Below are 12,397 nucleotides of genomic sequence, written 5' to 3'. Positions count from 1 at the left end.
AGAAACCCCGGCTGAGCATTAGCGCCCAGCAGATCCGCAGAGCGCTGGACTGGTACCTCTCCCTGCCCAGCTAGTGAAATAAAGAGGACCGTGATCACGTGGATGATTAAGAGTAACAATTGGGACCAAAACGCCGAAAGCCTCCTTCTCCAGGGGTCTGCCACCTTTACCGTGCACACAATCACCTGGAGAGCTTGTTAGAGCAGACTGCTCGGCCCACCCCACAGTTTCTGATTCCGTAGGTCTGGGGTGAGGCCCGAGAGTGAGCATTTGTAAGTTCCGCGGGTGATGCCCCAGGTGTTGGTCGACCCTACCCTCCCTGATTGGTCCGCTCTCCCGACCTCTTCTCGTAGTACCCTATCCTTCCCTCCAGCTTCAGCCCCAAGCTCCCTCTGCCCTCTCTCTAAGCTTTTGCACTTAAAGCTATTCCCTCTCTATTCACCTGCCAAGCTCCCTGACACCTTCAGGTTTTGATTCAAATTCACATTCTTAGAGAGGCCATCCTTGACTTGCTCATTCTAATACTGCCGCCCCCTGTCCCTGCACCGAAACGCGTGGAGACTCCCTCCTTTGTGCTTCATCTTTCTTCTTAGAACTTATTCCATCTAACGTTATACATCTGGAGCCTATCTAACTATACAGCTAGATAATGATTTACTTGTGTATTGCCTGTTTTCCTTTCCCCTTTACATTCACTAAGTCCTCATGAAAGCGGGATTTTGTTTGTAAATCTCTTTGCTTACCTGGGAGAGCTATCCTCAGCAACGTGGCCTAGAGCCGGCGTATAGCAAATACGGTTTGCATAATTAATAGAATTGTCCCTGCTGCTTCCTTTAAGGGTTTGTTCCTTTTTTCAGCAACTATTTGTAAGTGTTTGCAATGTGCCAGGCACTGTGCCAGCCCCTGGAAGTACAAGGGGGATTCAAACGACAAGAGAACTTTGTTAGTGGCCAGCAAAGCAGTCAACACTCAATGATCAAATCAGCCTTGTAGTTTCTTGATAATGATAAGGTCTCAGAAGACATAAAACAAGGATGTGATAGTGGCTGTGGGAATGGTCCAGGAAGGCCTCTCTGAGCAGGTAATATTTGAATGTGTGTGTGTGTGGGGGGGGGAGGGGGGCAATTTCAGCCTGAGGAATTGATTGGCAGAGGCAAGAGCACCGAGACGGGAACTAGCCACGCCCACCATGTCTATCCCCGGCATGTCTTACTGCTCTCCTCCTGCTTCGCGCAGGCCAGCTACACCTGCTCCTTGCGATTGCTCAAACAAGCCCAGTTTTCTCTGCCCCTGGGGCTCTGCATCTGCTCCTCCCTCTGCTGGGGTTGCTTTCCCTTGGTCCTTGCAGAACTGGCTCCTTTCTGTTATCCGGGGCCATATGGAATGTCCACTTCCCAGGGTACCTTCATGTCTCTTATCTAAAGCACTTACTGTCCCTGCTTCTCTCTGCTACATTACCCTCAGTATACCTATCCCTGGCTAACGTGATCCAGGAAGGCACCGAAGCTTAGGGCAATATTTGTTTTTTAATGCTTGATAATGCTTTACATATGTGCATACCTGAGGAACCCCCAGCCCATCAAGATATAGACTATTTCCAGCCTGTGTCCCTTCCCTGTCAATGCTACTCCAGCTCCCCAAGCTGTGTGTGTTGTTCAAATATATATATATAACTGCATATATATATGAACTGCATTAAAATTGTAATACTCAATATATACTGACAACAGAAGATGAATGCAAGTCACGTTTGACTTCTGCAATTATAAGAGGTGCTCAAAGTGGTTACCATCAGCGTAATTTTAATACAGTTTTTTCCTTTCTCAAAATGTGTATACATTTTTTTGTATCTCTCTATATGTATGTATATACATTTATATGTTGTATTCATATGTTTTATAAAAATGTGATTATAACTTACATGCTGGTTTTAATCTCCTTTTTTGTGTACATATTATGATCCTTATTTTAAAAAATTACATGGCTACCTGAGAGTCAACCAACTAGAGACAAACAGTATTCACATCTTTATGTACTGCGTGTCTTTCTAGACTTTTCCCCATAGAAATATAATAGAATGAACCATATGAACTGCTATTTGTCTATTTCTAACTTAAAAATGTTAATTTCACATGGCTCCAATCAATATGTACTCACCATATAATATTATATTTCCAGTAGAGATTGCTGTATGTGTACCCACATTGGTTGTCTCAAATTTTCTTAGTAATAAAATTTCTGATTTGTAGCTGAGTGCGCGACTTCCTGAAAAATGACTTTTCTCAGCCTCCTTTGAGCTAGACATAGCTCAATGACTAAATTCTATTAACGTAAATGAAATGTTGTGATGTAACTTCTAGGCAATCTAAAAATAGCAATTGACATACGCCATGTGCGCCTTCATTTTCATTTTCTGCCTTCATTTCTTGGAATGAGGATGTGATGACTGGAGCTCTAGCTGCTATTTTGGACTCTGAGTATGAGGCTATACTCTAGGTATGTTGGGGTGGTGAATTGGAAGTATCCCAAGTCACCGACTTCTTTATGGAGCTGTCAACGGGACTGCCTACTTCTGAGCTTCATTCACACGAAAAATGCACTTTTAGTTTGTTTCAGCTACTGTGACTTGTGTGTATATGTGTGTGGTGGGGGTGGGGATGTTTCACATGCAGCTGAATCAAATCCTAACGAAACACAATACTATGTATATTGTTTCATAACTGGCTTTGGTTTTGAAGAGCGTTCCCAGTTGGCTTGGTGCATTAGAATCACCTGGGAAGTTGTTAAATATACAGACACCCCAAACCTATTTGTGGAGACTCTGCTGCAGAAAGACTGGTGTCGAGCCTGGGCTTCGGTTTGTTTGACAAGCTCCCCGCGTAATTGTGATGCATTTGGTGTTTGCAACCTCTGCTTCCTGCTCTTTGTTTTAATGGTTACGTAATATTTTATTGTAGGGTTGCATCATAATTTATTTGATATGCTACTGGATGTTATTAATGATTTTTTAGATATAAATAGTATACTGCAGTAGCTTTATTTTATTTTATTTTGGCCCATGTGAACACATTATCTCTCTATGCCAGCCATCCTGAACAGAGCTGCCAGAATAATTTGTTTCAACACAATTTGGAAGGGCTTTTTCTTCCTTTCCCTTTTCAGATCATTTTCTCAATATGGGTTCTTTCCAGATGAATTTTCTCAGTCAGAATTACATTTTTTAAAAAGTTAACAGCCTTTGTTTGACTAGAATGCTCATGGTTTTTTCTGCTTTTAAGTTTTTGACCACTTCTCATTTAATAGGTAAAATATAATTTAAAAATGCTTCATATTTTAAGTGATTGAAATTTGTTCCACAGTAAACATTCTAACAAATATAGTGTCCTAGAGTAATCATGCATAGTCCACTAAAATATAAGATCTCAGGGCAGGAAATGTATTTATTTTCTTCCTTGTTGTACAATGGCATCTATTAACTGCCTGGTGTATAAAAAGTGATAGATGAATGGATGGATAGATGGATGGATGGGTGGATGGATGAATGGATGGATGGATGGTTTCAAGGTTCCTTTGGAAGATAAATATAAAAGCAAACCTTTGACTGTTACAGAAAAGTATTACCCCTTTTTAGTAAACACACAGACAAAAGTGTTGTATGACGACAGAATCTACACAAATTATGGATTCCGTATAAATCGTATGGAAATATTTTAAATATTTTTCTAGACAAAGGCTTACAAGGATGGCTAACTCAGGGCTTTGCACTCTCAAAAGCACTTGCATCAGCAGCTTCTCCACTCAAAGTTTCTCAGAATGACTACAGAAAATTGTGGCCCAAGGTTTCAACTAAATTTAACCAAAGCTGGTGGGATGGCCCTGAGTCTATTGCCCTCTGATGCCTTCCTTGCCTCTCCTGCTCAGCTCTGCATGTCAGGGCAGCTGACAGTCCACCCCTCCTCCCCGCCTGCCTTTCACCCCAAGTCTGTGTTTTCCAGGCTTCTGGGGCTTCTAGCTTCCTATTGGGTTTGGCTAATAGGTGGAAGGGAGAAGCCTGAGTATTTCTTCCCCTCCCTCCCTATCTTGATGGCAGTGGCTGCATCTGCTCTGGCCCCAGATTCCAGATGGGCACACTGTGGCCTCAGTTTCTGCCATGTGACTCTGGTTCCTTGTCTCTGCAAACATCACCTCCTCCCTTTGTTCCCAGCCTCCTCCCTGGGGAGGCGGGGGCGTGGCTTCCCACTGTTACATATCAATCTCTGGGCTATCCAGCCATTCCCATTTGGCTTCTGAACTCTTTCATCACCTGTGCCTCAATCCCCTGCATTGAATTTACTCCCATCCCCAGAGTTGCTTCTCTTTTGCTGGTTGGGCCCTGACTGACATAGGTAGCTGGATTAAGGTTTGAGAGGCTTAACATTTTTTTCCTGCTTTTCTGGATACTGCAGGTGAATGCTAACTGCAGAGTGCCTTAGAGTCTCCCAGGGAACTTGCTGAGAACACACTTGCTCAGGCACCACCCAGCTGCACTGGAACGGAATCTGGGCAGGGTGTGTGGTCCAGGCACGCAGCATGGAGACACGCCTTGGGTGACTAGCAAGCACTTCTGACTTCATCACTGAAACTTGATCCGAAATCTTGGAAGGGACCAGGGGGAAATTTATTCCAAAATCGATTCACTAACAATATTTAACGACTGCCTGCGATCCTTACATAAATGTAAAAGTCAACGAAGAGACACTTGAAAGTTAAAACAAGTGCAAAAATAGTGTGTAACAGATGATCAAGATTCAACCTGTTGGGCATTAAGTGGTGATTACACAACCAATTATTTGATGAGAGTTGGCTTTAAGTCTTGCCTGGCATCTAATTGAGGGTGGCACACCTGTATTTTAATAGTATATTCACTTGGATAATTTCACACAGGCAAGCATACACAGGCCTGATTTTTTTTCACTCTTTTGTATAGTTAGTGTATGAACATGAAAATACTCAAACAAGATTGAAAAAAAAAGCGTATACAGTGAAAAGTGGGTGCCCCTTCAACCTCTGGTAGCCCTCCATTTTCCTTTCCAGGAAGCAATAACGTTTACTAGTTTTTGTCAATTTCTTTTTCTTTTTTCCCAATTTATATTATCATGCAAACAACATTCTACACTCTGCTTTTTTCTTTTTTGCAGTGTATCTTGGAAAATATTGCTTATAAGTGGATCTAGATTTGCTTCTTTGTTTTAGGAACTAGAATTCAGTTTTCCATGGTATATGTACATAGACTAAAATTTACTCACACAATCCCTGTTAATGAACATTTCATTTGTTTCCATTTTTTTGTTACTATAAAGTTGCAGTGAATAGCTATATCTATATTTGTATCTACGTCTGTACATGAGAGAGTATATAGATAGAATAATTTCCTAAAATAGAATTACTAGGTCAGAGAGTATGAGCATTTAAAATTTTGAAATAGTCCAAAGGCGTTGTATCACTTAGAATTCCCGTCAGTAACTTGTAAGAGCATCTATTTTCTGCATCCTTACTCACCTGGTATTACCACATTTTGATCTTTGTCAATCTGATGGGTTAAAAATGCCCTGAGGTAGGTTTAATTTGCATTTCTATAATTGTGATACAGGTCTGAATTTAAGCAAACAAAAAGCAAATTCTTAACACCCATCTCCAACAAAGTAAAACAACGAAGTTGCAATCGGTGTAATTATTGACTCCAAAGAGGTGCAAGTATAATGCATAGACGGCAAAGGAGACACTTTGTTACAATGTCAAAGAAAGTACAAGTGAACTTGGAGCTCCAGTAGTGCAATTGGTTAGCGACAGATACTTATAATATGAAAGTACAAGTGAGCTTGCTGGGCTTTCCAGTGTATTAAAAGTTAGCATGTAATGCTTTTGCCTGTGTATTTTCAAATGGTTTGGATAACATACTAAAGACGACAATGAAAGCAAATGCTGGCTGAGCTGTTAAAACACCCTTAGTGACATCATGGTTTAAAAACCATTGATCTAGTCCTCATTTTACAGAAGGGGAAACTGAGGCGCTTTCATGTGGGAATCCAAAGATTGTGATGCAAATTTGGAAAACACAAATTTTTAAACCTTTTTGGCATGTTTTTTTTTAATATTCTTTTATTTTGAGAGAGTTTAAGACTCACAAGGAGTTACAAAAATAGTACAGAGCATTCTCATGTACACTTTCCCCAGCTTCCCCCAATAACGTCAGGTTCGTTTTTCTTTTTTTTTTAAGAAGGGCTCAGCCCAGAGTGGCCTAAGCGGGATCGAAGAGCAACCAGCCATCCCATGTCAGATTTTTTTGAGTTGCAAAAACTTTTAAATGCTCTTTACTTATCCAAGTTCATAGCCAATTCAGAAGGTAGTCACCTCACGATTATACTGATAATCCAGATTTTCACTAAAATGTCCTGGAAAGTAGTTAGAGTCACACTTGACACTGAAATCAATATTGCCCAAAATACAAAGGCTCAAATCAAAGTCCTAGAAACTTATTTCTCATTCTCAACAGTCTTAGCTGCTAAAACCCCTTGGAATTTTCTAAGTGTTGAGAGTGATAAAGGTGTCTTTTGTTATGTAAATGAGATGACTTTAGGAAAGAACCTAGGTAACCCAAGAATGGGGGTGGGGCTGGTTGCCAGGGGAACTAGCCCTGTGATTGAGGGTTGGAACTTCCAGTCACACCCCTGCCTCCCATCCACCCACCTTCCAGGGAGGGGAGAGGGGCTGGAGGTGGAATCCGGTCACCTGTGGCCAATGATTCAATGAACCAAGCCCATTAAATGAAGCCTCCACCAAGAACCAGAAGGATGACGGGCTTCAGAGAGCATCCAGATTGTAGTGTATCTGGAGAGTCAAGGAGAATGTGGAAGCTCTGTGCCCCTTCCCACATACCTGGCCCTAGGCATCTCCTATGTGGCTGTTCCTGAGTTGTATCTTTTTATAATAAACTGGTGATCTAGTAAGTAAAATGTTTCTCGGAGTTCTGTGAGCTACTGTAGCAAATTAAATGAACCCAAGGAGGAGGTCCTGGAACCTCAGGCTATAGACACTGCGAGAAACCCAGGTGACAGCCTGGACTTGCTACTGGCTTCTGAAGTTGTGGGGGAAGGTAGTTTTGTAGGTCTGAGCCTTTAACCTATGGGCTTGGATGCTATCTCCAGGTGGATAGTGTCAGAACTGAGAAGAGCTGCAGGACACCCAAGGTAGCTGGTGTTGGAACACACATACTGGAACGTGTGACCAATTTCTGCTCTGTAAGACATAGAGGAAATCTCCCGGAGCCTTTTGTGAAAGATTTTCAATCCTGAAAAGAAAGGAGCATGTGAAATGAAAGCCCTTTCTTACCCTCATTGCCATCTTCATCCTCTTTGCCAGGGGTGGACCTGGTTTCCATCTTGTGAGCAGCAGGTGGCAAGCTTGGGACAGGAAGCTGCGATGCTAGGAAAAATACACGGCTGGGTCCCTTCCAGCCTCTGGTCAGGACATTTTCATGACTCCATCAGTCCGTAACCTTATTTCATGTTGTTTAAAGACACCTTGTTTGCCATATATTGTTGATTCATTGGCATTGAACTTTCTGCCAACAGCACTGTTACTTATGCTCAAAGCTTCTCTGACATACAGCACGGTTCCCCGGAAGCACACGCCAGCCTCGCACTCAGGACCAGGAGAAAGCGCTTTAGCTCTGTGCTTGGGGGACATGTTAAACAGTTCGCAATCACTACCAAAAAAACACAAAAAATGTGAACAAGGTGGCACTGTGATGAGGACACTTGCTTAGAGAAGAAGGCAGAGTGTCGCCTTGGGAATGTGTGTATTGCTCGGAGTTTTCACCACTCTGCCCAAGGCCCTGAATGAGCAGGAAAACATCTCAAGTATTGATCTCCACGTTAAAAAATAAATTCTAGCGAGTAGGCGAATTCCAAATACTGAATCCTTGAATAATGAAGATCAACTGTAATTGCCCCTCAGACATTTGAAGGCGTTGTGCCATGGTTTTGAGTGTCCCATGTTTCTGATGAGTCTGATGCCATTTTGATTGTTGAACTTTTAGATGAACACATTGTGTTTTTCCCCACCAGCTTTTAGCTACTTTTCCCCACCCCTTGGCAATCTGAAATGTAATGGTAATATTTATTGATTGGGTCTATTTCTATCTATTGCCTGGGATTCTCAGGTGAGTCCTACCCTCTAATAACTCACGTCCTCTGATACGAGTCCTGGGACACGTCACTGAACGTTTTTTCTTCTCTGTTCTCTTTCTGGAACTACCAATATTTGGCATTGGAACTCCTGCACTGGTCCCCTCATTTTCTTATTTATCCTTTCTCTCCAAGTTCCATGTCTTGGTGTTTTTGCTCTCCTTTCTAGGATATTTCCTCAACTGCAATCTTTCAAGCTTTCTACTTAGTGTTTCAATTCTGCGCTCATTTTTAATTTCCCAGAACTTTTTTCTGTTATCCACGTTGTTAAAAATGGCATCTGATTCGTACCTCCCGGGTGCTACTGTTTCGGGGGAAGCATTTTCTTCCTCCTGCACAGTTTTGGTTTCCCTCATGTGGCCTGCCTCTTTTCTGTTTGCTTGTCTTGGCCTTGGTCTTTCGGGTCTCCGCAAATGTCTTATGCTCCTTCGCTGTCTGAGTGTGATCTAGAAAGAGGCACTAGAGAGGTGATTGGCAGCTCTGAGAGCATGGGGTGGGGGTGGGTGCTTGTCAAACTTGGGCGTCAGTGCAGGGTGACCTGGCTGGGCTGTGTCACTGCACCCACATATGAATATCTCTAGGTTTCCTTTTTCTACATGGGACAAATTTTCCAGAGAATCTTGCCCACCTGCCTGCCTGGAGGATAGCAGCTTTCTTGCCTGTGGAAGGTGTTGGTGAAGGAAGGGGTGTGTGTGTGGGCTCTCCTCAATCAGTATGTAACCCCTCTCCTGTCCCCTCAGTTTTCACAGTAGTCCCTGTGTCTGAAGCTCCCTGTCCAGGGACCCTCTCTTTAATCCTTTCAAAAGCATCAAGTCCGGTCATTTGAACAGGGTTGGAAGAGTCCATACCAGCATATGGCGCGGGGGAGGGAGTCTGGTGATCTGACTCTTCCTTAGATTTTCAAACAGTCTATTTTTTTTTGCCACACTTTCACCTCCACCTTGCAGAAGTATCTGGTAGCACTGATTCCTGAGCATCTCAGGGCTCTGTAGGACACAAGGGTTCCTTTTTGGTCTTTCCCCCTGCTGGCTGAAGAGTCAGCTTTCCTGAGTCGGCTCATTCAGTTTCCACTTGTTCACCTGCTTTGCAGCATTACAAGATACTTTCCAAAAGAGGTAAAATCCTGTCAGAAAAATGAACACACTTCAAAGATTTTATTTAACTCATTAACGAGGAAAAGTGAGATGTTAGAAGCAGCTCAAAGGAGAATCCAAAGGACAGAGACATTCACGTATCGGGGATATTGAAATGAATGACCCCAAAGAGGTGTATTAGTTTCCTACTGCTGCAGTGACACATTACCACACACGTAGTGCCTTACAGCACTGAATGGCTCATTACCGTACAGTTCTGGAGGTCCGAAGTGCTAAAGCCAAGTTAATGGCAGGGCTGTTTATTTCTGGAGCCACGTCAGTTTCCTATTTCCCATTTCTCCTCCTGTGGCAGTCAGAGAAATGCCCTCCACTCCCAAGATATCCTAATTCCCAGGAACAAGAACCTGTGACCTCACATGGCAAAAGGGACTTTGCAGATGTGATTAAATGAAGGACCTTGACCTGGGGAGATGCCCCTGGATTGTCTGGGTGGGTCCAATGTCATCATAAGGATCGTCATGCAAGGGGGGCTGGAGGGGGAGTGTGAGAGAAGATGTGGTGATAGAAGAAGAGGTCAGGGAAGACATCTGAAGATGCTTCTGGCTTTGAAGATGGAGGAAGGCGCCACAAGCCGAGGAAAGCAGGCAGCCTCTAGATGCTGGAAAAGGCCAGGGAATGGATTCCCCCTTAGAGCCCACGGAAGGAACGTAGCCGGGCCAACAGCTTGGTTCTAGGACTTCTGATCTTGAGAACTGTAAGATAATAAACCAGTACATGTATGGCAATTTGTTACAGCAGCATTAGGAAACTAACACACCTCCATTTGCACATTCATTTCAATATCCCTGATCTGTGAATGTCCCTGTTCTTTGAATTCTCCTTTGAACTGGTTCTAACACCTTCACAAGCAATCAGACCTGCTCATACCTTGCACTGAGCCCAGTGAGACTAGGGGTGGACTTCTGACCTCCAGGGTTGTAAGATGATAAATTTGTGTTGGGGTAATTTAGTATGAGCAGCAAGAGGGAACTGCCCTCTACTGTGGGACACAAAGAAAATTTCAGTACCCAGGCCTGAGATCACGGGGTTGGCACGAAGAAGTGCTTGAATAACTTACAAACTTCATAAATAACTCAACCTGAAGCCTGCGGCCTGACTTAAAGTAAGCTTTCATTATATTGGGATCACTTACATAGTTTTGGAAATGTATTCAAGTCCCCAAACTCCCATTAATGTAACAGAAATTCAACTATCAGTGTGAGAAAACAGAGATCCTGTTGGGTCAGCATTAATGTCTGACCGTCACGCATAAAAGTTCTCAGGACCTCCTGGAGTCACAGGAAATAAAGCTGGAGTTAATGAGACCCGTCCAAGAGGCGTCAAAGGCAGAGGAAAGTTATGCAGCGACAGTCACTGACTTTAATCTCTTGTCCCACACTGCGAAGATGACTTGATGGCTGAAACATTACAACTGACTTCCTTTTTGATTTTTACCAGAGAGTTCACCATTCACTTCATTTTCTTTTTTTTTTTTTTTTTTGGTTGGCAGATATGTGACATATTTTTTTTTTCCCCAAAAAACATATTCAGCACTTCAAGTTGTCAGTACTCATTAGTCCTGTGTCCTAGCATATCTGGCTCAAGTTTAAAAAAAAGGGTGGGGTGGGGTGGGGTGGGGATAGATTTGGTCTGTGCATGTGACTGACCAGGTCTAGAGGGAAAAAGGAAAAAGAAAAGTGATCAGAACTGATCAAGAAGATTTCAGTAAAGTCTCATTTCTGGTGCAAGTTCCACATATTCCCCCTCCCCCCACCCCGCCCCCAATGGCCTCCGACCTGGGAAATGGCTAAAGAGACACACGAATAGCTTAGTTTAGAGCCTGGCTTCTGCTGTGGGTTTCATTGTGCACAGCCCAAAAGTTACGTTCCAGTCCTAACCCCTGGTACTTGTGAATGTGACTTTATTTGGCAATAGGGTCTTTGCAGCTGTAAGGGAGGATGAGATAGATCATCCTGGAGTAGGGTGGGCCCTTCATCCAAATGGTACCCATTTAAGAAGAGATACAGACACGCGCACGTACACAGAAGGCCGTGGGAAGACAGAGGCAGAGATTGGAGTGACGCAGCTTCATGCCAAGGGACACCAAGGCTTGCCAGCCAACACTAGCAGCTAAGCAAAAGGCAAGTGACAGATTCTCCCTGAGAGCCATCAGAGAGAACACAGCCCTGCTGACACCTTGATCTTGGACTTCCAGCCTCCAGAACTATGAGAGATTACAGCCTGTTGTTTTAAGTCACCAAGTTTGTGGTGCTTTGTTACAGCAGCCTTAGGAAACGGATACAGCTTATCAACCGTGACGCGCTGGCTATTTGGGGCTGGATGATTCTTGGTGGTGGGGGCCTTGTAGGATGTTTAGCAGCATCCCTGGTCTCTGTGCACTAGACATCAACAGCACCTGCCCACTTGGGACAACCCAAAGCGCCTACAGACATTGTCAAAAGTCCCCAGGAGACCAAATCATCCCTGGTTGAGAGCCACTGGTTTATAGTTTAGGAATTGTCTGTCCATTGAAATGATGAGGATGTAGCTGAAAGCACTGATTATAATTAACCTGTTCATTCTTTTGACCAATAAATCACTTTTAGTTGCCAACTACTCTTGGTCAGGTGTTTATTTTCCAAGCGACATCTTCAAGGGCTGTACTTCCCCCTGGCGTGTTTCCCCCTCCAGGCGGTGGGTGGACTTGGGCTCTCTGGGTTTCTCTCCTTGGGCCACACAGAAGGACCCTAGGGGTCATGCTTGAATGCTTACAACAACGTCCGTCTCCGCGTGGCTACAGACTACGTGCCTCACGTCATCTCAGGGGAACAACTGGGTAAAGATGCAGATTTCTGGGCCTGGAATATTGACTCCAAATATGTGCAGTGGGACCCCAGAATGTGTACTCTCACCAGCCTATCCTCGTGACTCCAACGCAAGCTAAGTTTGGGACCTACGGGCTCAGAAAATGGAAAACAATGTGAATTTAAAGTCACTTGTTTTGTATTAAAGAGGAACATCTGGGTCACGATTGTACTT

The sequence above is a fragment of the Rhinolophus ferrumequinum genome, chromosome 23 (genome assembly GCF_004115265.2).
Source record: "Rhinolophus ferrumequinum isolate MPI-CBG mRhiFer1 chromosome 23, mRhiFer1_v1.p, whole genome shotgun sequence".
NCBI classification, from domain to species: Eukaryota; Metazoa; Chordata; class Mammalia; order Chiroptera; family Rhinolophidae; genus Rhinolophus; species Rhinolophus ferrumequinum.
Note: the sequence above shows the minus strand (reverse complement) of the source record.